Below are 12,936 nucleotides of genomic sequence, written 5' to 3' on the forward strand. Positions count from 1 at the left end.
CGTTGATTGCTTGTCCTTATTGGCTTCTTATCATTGCGTCATTACTACCAATGACGGAATGCATAGTAAATTCAATGTAACAATGTTTTCACGCTCCGCGAATTTTGTGAATCTTGTACAAAGCTCTTCTTTCATTGTTCAAAGGAAAGAATCATTTAATGGTTGTGAATTTTGTTTTCATTTCTAATTATGACGCAATTTACAAGTTTAAAAGAAACTGCGGTGATGAAATCGAATTAGCCCATTATGAAAGGGTCATTGAATTTCCACTAAATTGGGTATTTGGCAGTAACGATGCAAAGTAAAGAAACATCGGACAAGTATATTCGATGTGTTCTACAAGGAGAGAAAATTCTTGCATTTGTTCTGTCGATTTGGTCACTCGCTAAAAAATCCGTGCAAGGTTCGACAAAATAAAAGAAATCCGTTACTGGGTGAATCGTATATTACATTGAAAACGGCTTTGGAACCGTTAAATTTTCGTGCAAGGTATACGAAATAACTGGTTATCAAGAAACAGAACGGTATGAATTCAAGTGAATTAGCCCATTATGAAAGTTTCACTGAATTTCCACTAAATTGTGTATTTGGCAGTAACGTGCAAAGTAAAGAAACATCGGGCAAGTATATTCGATGTGTTCTACAAGGAGAGAAAATTCTTGCGTTTGTTCTGTCGATTTCGTCGATTTTGTCACTCGCTAAAAAATCCGTGCAAGGTTCGACAAAGTAAAAGAAATCCGTTACTGGGTGAATCGTACACTAAATTGAAAACGGCTTTGAAACCGTTAAATTTTCGTGCAAGGAATACGAAATAACTGGTTATCAAGAAACAGAACGGTAAGAATTCAAGTGAATGACAAATGATCAATTTAAGATGCTTGATAGTCTATTTACTTGCAGTTTGACACAAGTACCAAAGTATTTTAAAGTACTAGGACGAATCAAATGCTTTTTTTCTTCTTGATCTTGAATTGCGTGTCTAATGGATTCTTATCTTTCTGTGGTTACAATTTTTCTTTGGTCTAATTACTTGCAGTTTGCCACAAGTAACAAAGTATTTGAAGTAATAGAAAGAATCAAATGCCTTTTGTCTTCTTGATCTCTAATTGCGTGTCCTATGATTTGTTATCTTTGCGTCTTTACTACCATTGACGCAATGTATTGTACATGAGTTGTAACAATCCCGCCAATTTTGTTAATGTGATTTTTGTTTTTGCTATTTTGTTCAAAAGTAGCAAAACATTCGATTGTGAGGTTTTATTTCATTTCTTATTATGGCGAAATGTACAAGTTTATAAGAAACTTTTACAGATGTAGCTCAAAGTAGACAGTTTCGACTAAGATAATGTTTCAAAATGAGTCTCTACATTCTTAATATACGAAATTGTGCTACTTTCTCCAAACTACTTAAAATTGCCGTAACAATTAGAAATCGAACCATCCTACTTGAAGATTAAATAATTTATTAAATTGTTAAACCAGTGTTTACTTCTTTAGTTATTTTTACATATGAAGTCATTCAAGAAAACTCCTCGACTCAAAATTGAAAAAAAAAATGTGAAGATTGACGTTTTATCGCAAAAAGACGCCAATAAGCGCGCAACAGTAACAAAGTCTACTCAGACCATAACAACACCAACTCGTACAATCTGCTTTTGGTGAATTTCTTCTCAATCTGACAGGATTAAACGCTTTTTCGTCAGACACTTGAAGATTAAATAATTTCTTGAAGATTAAATAATTTATTAAATTGTTAAACCAGTGTTTACTTCTTTAGTTATTTTTACATATGAAGTCATTCAAGAAAACTCCTCGACTCAAAATTGAAAAAAAAAATGTGAAGATTGACGTTTTATCGCAAAAAGACGCCAATAAGCGCGCAACAGTAACAAAGTCTACTCAGACCATAACAACACCAACTCGTACAATCTGCTTTTGGTGAATTTCTTCTCAATCTGACAGGATTAAACGCTTTTTCGTCAGACACTTGTACGTTCCAAACCTTCGTATGTTAGTTTGATATAACGGTGATGAAATCGAATTAGCGTTTAATGAAAGTTTGCCTGAATTTCCTGCAAATTTTGTATATATTTGACAGTAATAACGCGGACAGAAACATCGAACAAGCATTTTCGATGTGTTTCTTAAGGAGAGAAAATTCCTTTGATTCGTTCTGTCAATTTCTTCTACTTTGTTACTCACTAGAAATAGGTGGAAGGTCCGACAAAATAAAAGAAATCCGTTATTGGGTAAATCATACATTACATTGAAAACGGGTTTGAAGCCGTTCCTAATGTAAAACCGTTAAATTCTAGTGTAAGGTAAATGAAATAATTGGTTTTGAAGAAAGAGAACGCTACGATTTCACGTGAATGATAAATGACCAATTGAAGATGCTTGATAATCTTATTACTTGCAATTTGCCACGAGTACCAGAGTATTTGAAAGTAATAGAACGAATCAAATGTCTTTCTCTCTTTGATCGTTGATTGCTTGTCCCCATGGTTTCTTATCATTGCGTCATTACTAGCAATGACGGAATGAGTAGTAAATTATATGTAACAATGTTTTCACACTCCGCAATTTTTTTGAATCTTATACAAAGCTCTTCCCCCATTGTTCAAAGGAAAAAATCATTTGTTTGTGAATTCTGTTTTCATTTATTATGACGCAATTCACAAGTTTAAAAGAAACTGCGTGAATACAAGAAAATAGTGAGTCCATCTCCTGATTATACAAATTGAAATCAAAGTAGACAATTTGATTCACGATAAAATTTGTGTAATGAGTCTCTACATTATAAGGGTGATGAAATCGAATTAGCCCATTATGAAAGTTTCATTGAATTTCCACTAAATTGGGTACTTGGCAGTTACGACGCAAAGTAAAGAAACATCGGGCAAATATATTCGATGTGTTCTACATTTGTTCTGTCGATTTCGTCGATTTTGTCACTTGCTAAAAAATCCGTGCAATGTTCGAGTAAATAAAAGAAATCCGTTAGTGGGGGTGAATCGTACATTACATTGAAAACGGCTTTGAAACCGTTCCCAATGTAAAACCGTTAAATTTTCGTGCAAGGTATACGAAATAAATAAGAAACAGAACGGTATGAATTCAAGTGAATGACAAAATTGTAGTCATTTGTCATTTAAGATGCTTGATAGTATATTTACTTGCAGTTTGACACAAGTACTAAAGTATACTAAAGTACTAGAATGAATCAAATGCCTTTTTTCTTCTTGATCTTGAATTGCGTGTCCTATGGTTTCTTATCCTTGCGTCATTACTACCAATGACGCAATGTATTGTACATGATTTGTAACAATCCTGCCAATTTTGTTAATGGGATTACAAAGCTATTTTGTTCAAAAGAAACAAATCATTCGATTGTGAATCTTTATTTCATTTCTTCTTATGGCGGAATTCACAAGTTCATAAGAAACTTTTACAGATGTAGATCAAAGTAGACAGTTTTGGTCAATATAACGTTTCAAAACGAGTCTCTGCATTCTTAATATACGAAATTGTGTTACTTTCTCCAAACTACTTTAAATTGCCGTAACAATTAAAAATCGAACTATCCTACTTCAAGATTGAATAATTTATTAAATTGTTAAACCAGTGTTTACTTCTTTAGTTATTTTTACAAAGAAGTCATTCAAGAAAACTCCTCGACTCAAAATTGAAAAAATGTGAAGATTGACGTTTTATGGCAAAAAGATGCCAATAAGCGTGCAACGGTGACGCAGTCTACTCAGACCATAACACCAACTCATACAATCTGCCTTTGGTGAATTTCTTCTCAATCTGACAGAATTAAACGCTTTTTCGTCAGACACTTGTACGTTCCATGCTTGCGTAGAGGAGTTTGATATAACGGTGATGAAATCGAATTAGCGTTTAATGAAATTTTCCCGAATTTCCTGCAAATTTTGTATTTGACAGTAATAACGCGAAGGACAGAAAGATCGAGGAAGCATTTTCGATGTGCTCCTTACGAAGAGAAAATTCCTTTGATTTGGTCTGTCAATTTCTTCTACTTTGTTACTCGCTTAGAAATAGGGGGAAGGTTCGACAAAACAAAAGAAATCCGTTATTGGGTAAATTATACATTACATTGAAAACGGGTTCGATACCGTTTCCAATGTAAAACCGTCAAATTTTCGTTCAAGGTGACCGAAATAATTGGTGTTCAAGAAACAGAACGTTTTGAATTCAAGTGAATGATAAATGACCAATTGAAGATGCTTGATAGTCTAATTACTTGCAGTTTGCACCAAGTACCCAAGTATCTGAAGTAATAGAAAGAATCAAATGCCTTTTGTCTTCTTGATCTCTAATTGCATGTCCTATGGTTTGTTATCTTTGCGTCATTACTGCCAATGATGCAATGTAGGCCTATTTTGACAATCTTTTCACACACCGCGAATTTTGTGAATCTGGTACAAAGCTCTTTCTTCTTTGTTGAAAGGAAACAAATCATTAAATTGTGAATTTTGTGTTTATTTCTTATTATGACGCAATTCACAAGTTTAAAAGAAACTGCGTAAATACAAGAAAATAGTGCTTCCATATCTTGATTTTCAAATTGAAGGGGGCGTATAGTTTTGGTTGAGACCTAATTTCAGGTTTCTAACATATTTTTGGTGAGATGAGAAACCTCATGAAATATGAAAGAGCATGGAATTTTATGAGGCATTCAACGTTTATTGGATGAAAATTGATTTTCAAATTGCTGAGATATCCGAAAAAGAGCAATTCTAATAAAGTGTGGGACCCACACTTTATTACAATCGCTTTGTTTTACTTTGTTTTTGGATGGTTCATCAAATAAACTTTGAATTCCTCTTAAAATGGTATTTTTGAATTGTTCCTCAAGGAGAGAAAATTCTTTTGATTTGTTCTGTCAATTTCTCCTACTTTGTTACTCGCGAGAAATAGGGGGAAGGTTCGACAAAATAAAAGAAATCCGTTATTGGGTAAATCGTACATTATATTGAAAACGGGTTTGAAACCGTTTCCAATGTAAAAACCGTCAAATTTTCGTGCAATTCAAACGAAATAATTTGTTTTCAAGAAAGGAAACGTTATGAATTCAAGTGAATGATAAATGACTAATTGAAGATGCTCGATACTGGCAGTTTGCCACAAGTACCAAAGTATTTGAAAGTAATAGAAAGAATCAAATTACTTTTGTCTTTTGATCTCTAATTGCGCGTACTATGGTTTGTTATCTTTGCGTCATTACTACCAATAACGCATTGTAAGCCTATAATAAATTATATGTAACAATGTTTTCACACACCTCGAATTTTGTGAATCTAGTACAAAGCTCCTTCTTTTTTGTTGAAAGGAAACAAATCATTAAATTGTGAATTTCGTTTTCATTTCTTATTATGACGCAATTCACAAGTTTAAAAGAAACTGCGGAAACACAAGAAAATAGTGCTTCCATATCTTGATTTTCAAATTAAAGGGGGCGTATAGTTTTGGTTGAGACCTATTTTCAGGTTTCTAACATTTTTTGATGAGCTGTGAAACCTCTTGTGAAATATGAAAGAGCATGGAATTTTATGAGGAATTCAACGTTTATTTGATGAAAACTGGTTTTGAAATGGCTGAGATATCCGAAAAAGAGCGATTCTAATAAAGTGTGGGACCCACACTTTATTACAATCGCTTCGTTTTACTTTGTTTTTGGATGGTTCAGTCATTCCAGACCCGATTTTCATCAAATAAACTTTGAATTCCTCTTAAAATGGTATGCTCTGTACTATATCATGTGTTTTCTTGGTATCTCGCAAAAAGATTAAAGCCCAATTCTCAGATCCCTTTAAGATCAAAGTAGACAATTTGGTTCACGATCATGTTTTCAAACGAAATTAGTCTATGTAATGAGTCTCTGCGTTATAACGGTGATGTAATCGAATTAGCGGTTTATGAAAGTTTCCCCAAATTTCCTGCAAATTTTGTACTTGACAGTAATAACGCGAAGGACAAGAAACATCGAGCAAGCATTTTCGATGTTTTCCTTAAGGAGAGAAAATTCCTTTGATTCGTTCTGTCAATTTCTTCTACTTTGTTACTCGCTAGAAATAGCGGGAAGGTTCGACAAAATAAAAGAAATCCGTTATTAGGTAAATCGTACATCACATTGAAAACGGGTTTGAACCCGTTCCCAATGTAAAACCGTTAAATTTTAGTGCAAGGTAAACGAAATAATTGGTTTTGAAGAAAGAGAACGCTACGATTTCAAGTGAATGATAAATGACCAATTGAAGATGCTTGATAATCTTATTACTTGCAATTTGCCACGAGTACCAGAGTATTTGAAAGTAATAGAACGAATCAAATGTCTTTCTCTCTTTGATCGTTGATTGCTTGTCCTTATTGGCTTCTTATCATTGCGTCATTACTACCAATGACGGAATGCATAGTAAATTCAATGTAACAATGTTTTCACGCTCCGCGAATTTTGTGAATCTTGTACAAAGCTCTTCTTTCATTGTTCAAAGGAAAGAATCATTTAATGGTTGTGAATTTTGTTTTCATTTCTAATTATGACGCAATTTACAAGTTTAAAAGAAACTGCGGTGATGAAATCGAATTAGCCCATTATGAAAGGGTCATTGAATTTCCACTAAATTGGGTATTTGGCAGTAACGATGCAAAGTAAAGAAACATCGGACAAGTATATTCGATGTGTTCTACAAGGAGAGAAAATTCTTGCATTTGTTCTGTCGATTTGGTCACTCGCTAAAAAATCCGTGCAAGGTTCGACAAAATAAAAGAAATCCGTTACTGGGTGAATCGTATATTACATTGAAAACGGCTTTGGAACCGTTAAATTTTCGTGCAAGGTATACGAAATAACTGGTTGTCAAGAAACAGAACGGTATGAATTCAAGTGAATTAGCCCATTATGAAAGTTTCACTGAATTTCCACTAAATTGTGTATTTGGCAGTAACGTGCAAAGTAAAGAAACATCGGGCAAGTATATTCGATGTGTTCTACAAGGAGAGAAAATTCTTGCGTTTGTTCTGTCGATTTCGTCGATTTTGTCACTCGCTAAAAAATCCGTGCAAGGTTCGACAAAGTAAAAGAAATCCGTTACTGGGTGAATCGTACACTAAATTGAAAACGGCTTTGAAACCGTTAAATTTTCGTGCAAGGAATACGAAATAACTGGTTATCAAGAAACAGAACGGTAAGAATTCAAGTGAATGACAAATGATCAATTTAAGATGCTTGATAGTCTATTTACTTGCAGTTTGACACAAGTACCAAAGTATTTTAAAGTACTAGGACGAATCAAATGCTTTTTTTCTTCTTGATCTTGAATTGCGTGTCTAATGGATTCTTATCTTTCTGTGGTTACAATTTTTCTTTGGTCTAATTACTTGCAGTTTGCCACAAGTAACAAAGTATTTGAAGTAATAGAAAGAATCAAATGCCTTTTGTCTTCTTGATCTCTAATTGCGTGTCCTATGATTTGTTATCTTTGCGTCTTTACTACCATTGACGCAATGTATTGTACATGAGTTGTAACAATCCCGCCAATTTTGTTAATGTGATTTTTGTTTTTGCTATTTTGTTCAAAAGTAGCAAAACATTCGATTGTGAGGTTTTATTTCATTTCTTATTATGGCGAAATGTACAAGTTTATAAGAAACTTTTACAGATGTAGCTCAAAGTAGACAGTTTCGACTAAGATAATGTTTCAAAATGAGTCTCTACATTCTTAATATACGAAATTGTGCTACTTTCTCCAAACTACTTAAAATTGCCGTAACAATTAGAAATCGAACCATCCTACTTGAAGATTAAATAATTTATTAAATTGTTAAACCAGTGTTTACTTCTTTAGTTATTTTTACATATGAAGTCATTCAAGAAAACTCCTCGACTCAAAATTGAAAAAAAAAAATGTGAAGATTGACGTTTTATCGCAAAAAGACGCCAATAAGCGCGCAACAGTAACAAAGTCTACTCAGACCATAACAACACCAACTCGTACAATCTGCTTTTGGTGAATTTCTTCTCAATCTGACAGGATTAAACGCTTTTTCGTCAGACACTTGTACGTTCCAAACCTTCGTATGTTAGTTTGATATAACGGTGATGAAATCGAATTAGCGTTTAATGAAAGTTTGCCTGAATTTCCTGCAAATTTTGTATATATTTGACAGTAATAACGCGGACAGAAACATCGAACAAGCATTTTCGATGTGTTTCTTAAGGAGAGAAAATTCCTTTGATTCGTTCTGTCAATTTCTTCTACTTTGTTACTCACTAGAAATAGGTGGAAGGTCCGACAAAATAAAAGAAATCCGTTATTGGGTAAATCATACATTACATTGAAAACGGGTTTGAAGCCGTTCCTAATGTAAAACCGTTAAATTCTAGTGTAAGGTAAATGAAATAATTGGTTTTCAAGAAAGAGAACGTTTTGAATTCAAGTGCATGATAAATGACCAATTGAAGATGCTTGATATTCTAATTACTTGCAGTTTGAAACAAGTAACAAAGTATTTGAAATAATAGAAAGAATCAAATGCCTTTTGTCTTTTTGATCTCTAATTGCGTGTCGTATAGTTTGTTATTTTTGCGTCTTTACTACGATTTGATGACGCAATGTATTGTACCTGTACATGATTTGTAACAATCCCGCCAATTTTGTTAATGTGATTACAAAGCTATTTTGTTCAAACGAAACAATACATTACATTGTGAATTTTTATTTTATTTCGTATTATGGCGAAATTCACAAGATTATAAGAAACTTTTACAGATGTAGCTCAAAGTAGACAGTTTGGGCTACAATAATGTTTCAAAACGAGTCTCTACATTCTTAATATACGAAATTGTGCTACTTTCTTTACTTTAAATTGCCGTAATAATTAGAAATCGAACTATCCTACTTGAAGATTAAATAATTTATTACATTGTTAAGTCAGTGTTTACTTCTTTAATTATTTTTACATAGAAGTCATTCAAGCAAACTCCTCGACTCAAAATTTAAAAAAAAAGGTGAAGATTGACGTTTTATCGCAAAAAGATGCCAATAAGCGCGCAACGGTGACGAAGTCTATTCAGACCATAATAACACCAACTCGTACAATCTGTCTTTGGTGAATTTCTTCTCAATCTGACAGGTTGAAGCGCTTTTTCCTCAGACACTTGTACGTTCCATACTTGCGTAAGGAACTTTGATATAACGGTGATGAAATCGAATTAGCGTCTTATAAAAGTTTCTCTGAATTTCCTGCATATTTTGTATTTGACAGTAATAACGCGAAGGACAGAAATATCGAGCAAGCATTTTCGATGTGTTTCTTAAGGAGAGAAAATTCCTTTGATTCGGTCTGTCAATTTCGTTTACTTTGTTACTCGCTAGAAATAGGGGGATCGTTCGACAAAATAAAAGAAATCCGTTATTGGGTAAGTCGTACATTACATTGAAAACGGGTTTGAAACAGTTTCCTATGTAAAACTGTGCAAGTTAAAGGAAATATGTGGTTTTCAAGAAAGAGAACGTTTTGAATTCAAATGAATGATAAATGACCAAGTGAAGATGCTTGATAGTCTAATTACTTGCAGTTTGCCTCAAGTAACAAAGTATTTGAAGTAATAGAAAGAATCAAATTCCTTTTGTCTTTTTGATCTTTAATTGCGAGTCGTATGGTTTGTTATCTTTGCGTCATCACTACCAATGATGCAATGTAGGCCTATTTTGACAATCTTTTCACACACCGCGAATTTTGTGAATCTGGTACAAAGCTCTTTCTTCTTTGTTGAAAGGAAACAAATCATTAAATTGTGAATTTTGTGTTTATTTCTTATTATGACGCAATTCACAAGTTTAAAAGAAACTGCGTAAATACAAGAAAATAGTGCTTCCATATCTTGAGTTTGAAATTAAAGGGGGCGTATAGTTTTGGTTGAGACCTAATTTCAGGTTTCTAACATTTTTTTGGTGAGCTGAGAAACCTCTTATGAAATATGAAAGAGCATGAAATTCTATGAGGAATTCAACGTTTATTTGATGAAAATTGGTTTCGAAATGGCTGAGATATCCGAAAAGGAGCAATTCTAAAAAAGTGTGGGACCCACACTTTATTACAATCGCTTTGTTTTACTTTGTTTTTGGATGTTTCAGTCATTTCAGACCCGATTTTCATCAAATAAACTTTGAATTCCTCTGAAAATGGTATGCTCTGTACTATATCATGTGTTTTCTTGGTATCTCGCAAAAGCTTAAAGCCCAATTCTCATCGCCATCAATACTGTGCCATCCCTTTAAGATCAAAGTAGACAATTTGGTTCACGATCATGTTTTCAAACGAAATTAGTCTGTGCATTATAACGGTGATGAAATCGAATTAGCGTTTTATGAAAGTTTCCCTGAATTTCCTGCAAATTTTGTATTTGACAGTAATAACGCGGACCATCGAGCAAGCATTTTCGATGTGTTAAGGAGAGAATTTTCCTTTGATTCGTTCTGTCAATTTCTACCTTGTTACTCGCTAGAAATAGGGGGAATGTTCGACAAAATAAAAGAAATCCATTATTGGGTAAATCGTACATCATATTGAAAACGGGTTTGAAACCGTTTCCAATGTAAAACCGTCAAATTTTAGTGCAAGGTAAACGAAATAATTGGTTTTCAAGAAAGAGAACGCTATGAATTCAAGTAAATGATAAATGACCAATTGAAGATGCTTGATAGTCTTATTACTTTTAATTTGCCATGAGTACCAGAGTATTTGAAAGTAATAGAGCGAATCAAATGTCTTTCTCTCTTTGGTCGCTGATTGCTTGTCATCATGGTTTCTTATCATTGCGTCATTACTACCAATGACGGAATGCATAGTAAATTATATGTAACAATGTTTTCACACTCCGCAAATTTTGTAAATCGGGTACAAAGCTCTTTCTTCTTTGTTGAAAGGAAACAAATCATTAAATTGTGAATTTTGTTTTCATTTCTTATTATGACGCAATTCACAAGTTTAAAAGAAACTGCGTGAATACAAGAAAATAGTGATTCCATATCCTGATTGTAGAAATTAAAATCAAAATATACACTTTGGTTCACGATAAAGTCTGTGTAATGAGTCTCTACATTATAACGGTGATGAAATCGAATTAGCCCATTATGAAAGTTTCATTGAATTTCCACTAAATTGGGTATTTCGCAGTAACGACGCAAAAGTAAAGAAACATCGGGCAAGTATGTTCGATGTGTTCTACAAGGAGAGAAAATTCTTGCATTTGTTCTGTCGATTTCGTCGATTTTGTTACTCGCTAAGAAATCCGTGCAAGGTTCGACAAAATAAAAGAAATCCGTTACTGGGTGAATCGTACATTACATTGAAAACGTCTTTGAACCCGTTCCCAATGTAAAACCGTTAAACTTTTGTTCAAGATATACGAAATAATTGGTTATCAAGAAACAGAACGCTATGAATTCAACTGAATGACAAATGAAGAATTTAAGATGCTTGATAGTCTTTTTACTTGCAGTTTGACACAAGTACCAAATTATTTCAAAGTAATAGAACGAATCAAATGGCTTTTTTCTTCCTGATCTTGTATTGCGTGTCCTATCCTTTCTTATCTTTGCGTCATTACTACAAATGACGAAATGTATTGTACATGATTTGTCACAATCCCGCCAATTTTGTTAATGTGATTACAAAGCTATTTTGTTCAAAAGAAACAAAAACATTCGATTGTGAATTTTGATTTCATTTCTTATAATGCCGGAATTCACAAGTTTATAAGAAGCTTTTACAGATGTAGATCAAAGTAGACAGTTTGGGCCACGATAATGTTTCAAAACGAGTCTCTACATTTTTAATATGCGAAATTGGGCTACTTTCTCCAAACTAATTGCCGTAACAATTATAGGCCAGCGGATTGAGGCTGAATTTGGGGGTCAACTGGCAACTATCGTATAACAAACAAATTTTGTATTTTTTTGAAAGTATATGTCTTAACAAACTTACCAGTAAAATTTACCCAGAATTCCTGCGTCGGAACATGCCCAAATGACGTCATCAATATGGCCACCCCCAAACCAGAAAAATGAATGGGAATTTTAGGATATCTCAAGTGTTCATTGTACAACTGACATTAATCATTAGATAAGTTGCCAGTGTATGTATTTCTTATTTCCTGCCTTTCTTCAAGCAAAATTGGGCCCATTTGTGACCTCTTTTTCAAAAAATCTGAGCCCAAATTAGGTCATTTCTATGGCAACTTTATGCTGAAAACATTTTTTTTTCTCAAACAAAAAATGCAACACCCTCTCAACGATAAACACCATTTTAAATTTATATAAGTATGTAAATTTAATTGACTGGAGTTGAGACCTAACCTGTGAGAGACCATAGCTACCATGGTTACACTCAAACTTGCCTGTAGCCATTATAACACAGCTGGCCAGATATCACAATTTTCATTATTAGTGGTGTATTATGTATATTCCATCTCAGTAGCTGGATTTTTTGTTGTTTTTCGTTTTGCATTTGGCACAATCATAAGACAAGCTGACATTTCGTTCAAGCTTGGCAAAGAACATAGATTAAGTCAATTTCTCATAAGATGAGAGCCTCCTCCACCTCAGCCCCCACTCCCAATAAAAATGGTTAGTTCATGGTTACTCCTTTCTTGCAGTCCTGTAGGGTGTTTCACCAAACTTCTCATTGGTTTCAGTTTCACTTTACTGGTTTCAGTCTCGCTATCTCACTTTTCTGATTGGTATGTTTCAGTCACGAGGACTTGCTGAGTGAAACTGAATACACTAATTGACACTGATCTCACTGAAATCAATGTTGGTGAAACGGGTCTTGCATGGACTTCTGTACGATACCAAAGTTAGCTCATTATACTCGATGGACTACTACAACAAAAATACTGTACTTCTG

The 12,936-nt window shown here is 33.7% G+C and overlaps 1 pseudogene; it reads right to left on the bottom strand.

Annotated features, from left to right (window-relative positions):
• LOC140233838 (uncharacterized) overlaps nucleotides 1–12,437 on the bottom strand; it is a 34,693-nt pseudogene extending 22,256 nt beyond the window's left edge.
• Between the last annotated feature and the right edge of the window lie 499 nt (nucleotides 12,438–12,936).

This window comes from Diadema setosum, chromosome 10, assembly GCF_964275005.1.
Source record: "Diadema setosum chromosome 10, eeDiaSeto1, whole genome shotgun sequence".
Lineage (NCBI taxonomy): Eukaryota > Metazoa > Echinodermata > Echinoidea > Diadematoida > Diadematidae > Diadema > Diadema setosum.